Source organism: Lagopus muta, chromosome 3, assembly GCF_023343835.1.
Source record: "Lagopus muta isolate bLagMut1 chromosome 3, bLagMut1 primary, whole genome shotgun sequence".
Classification (NCBI taxonomy): Eukaryota; Metazoa; Chordata; class Aves; order Galliformes; family Phasianidae; genus Lagopus; species Lagopus muta.
The window spans coordinates 76643132-76644455 of record NC_064435.1 but is presented as its reverse complement, the minus strand read 5'-3'; the positions used below and the strand labels follow the sequence as shown (position 1 = coordinate 76644455).

General features: G+C 34.2%; 1 non-coding gene across 1 annotated transcript; it reads left to right on the top strand.

The window, feature by feature from the left end:
* The first annotated feature begins 346 nt into the window (after window positions 1–346).
* On the top strand, window positions 347–449 carry LOC125691473 (U6 spliceosomal RNA). The gene has a single exon (XR_007376146.1). It is a non-coding gene; the product is annotated as a U6 spliceosomal RNA (small nuclear RNA).
* Window positions 450–1324: the final 875 nt, after the last annotated feature.

Genomic DNA, 1324 nt, shown 5'->3' with positions numbered 1-1324 from the left:
AGATTCTGATTCTTATACAGACATGAAAATCACAAAAATGAAAGTCAGAGGAGGCATATCTGCATCTAGTGATACATACCAATATTTTTATATTCTGAAATTATGAGGAAGGAGACAGCCCTCCTGGCTGTAATTCAGTTTATTACTATTATTATTACTATTTTATTTATGTGTGTGTATGCAGTTATATGTCTATCAGCAGAAATGAACCTGGAAAAATCTCTGAAATTCTTCTGAACACCTCATCTCATCTTGTGGCATTTCATTGAATAGCATCAAGCACAGACTTATATAGTCACAATTAAAAATGTACCCCTAATATGCATATTAAGATAGATTTCAGTATGTGTTCCTTCAGTAGCATATACACTAAAACTGGAATGATATAGAGATTAGCATAGCCCATGTGCAAGGATGATACACAAATTCATGAAATTCAGGCTTCCCAGCAGGTGGTTAATGCCCCATGCCTGCCAGTGTTTAAGTCATTTGGATAATGCCCTCAATATCATACTCTAATTTGTGGACAGGCAGTCAGACTAGATGATCCCTAAGTCCCTTCCAATTCAACTTCTATCCTATCCTATCCTATCCTATCCTATCCTATCCTATCCTATCCTATCCTATCCTATCCTATCCTATCCTATCCTATCCAGTCCATCTTTATGTCCTGAAATATAAATTCAAGGTGACATAAAGTACATATAAGTAGCCCGAACAATCTGATGTATGTGAATGACTTTGGGTACATATTTTTAAAATCTTTCTCTTCTCTACAAATAGAAATGCTGAATGGAAATTCACCAGGAACACTGAAATTCAGTTTTGGAATCTCTCTGGTAATAAAATGAGATGAACATCATGCAGAAAATAACAACAACAAAAAAGCCAACAAAATAATAAAATTCAAACAGCAACCAACTTTTACATAGTTCTTGCTAAAATAAATAAATAAGTAAATAAGTAAAAAATCTTATGTTTCATAGAAGGCAGAAGAATTCATTGAAGAAAAGGGAACTCACCACAGCAGTTTCTGAGTTTGGATTTAGTTTTCTTCACTCGCACAAAGCTGTTAAGTTGATGTACTAGTGCTAACTATAAACTACAGAAACAGGAAAACATAAAGAAATTATTTCCACATCATCGACAGTTTGTTGGTTTATTGATTTCCTCTCCTCCTGCATCCCACATTTCATTTGAGCCATTTGCTTTCCATTTTAAAGGAACAGCCTTTCAGACACAGTTAATTTTACTAAGGCTTTAACATGTCATTCACTAGTTGGTATTATATTCATCTAAGGGATGCTGATGTTTACAAAGCAAG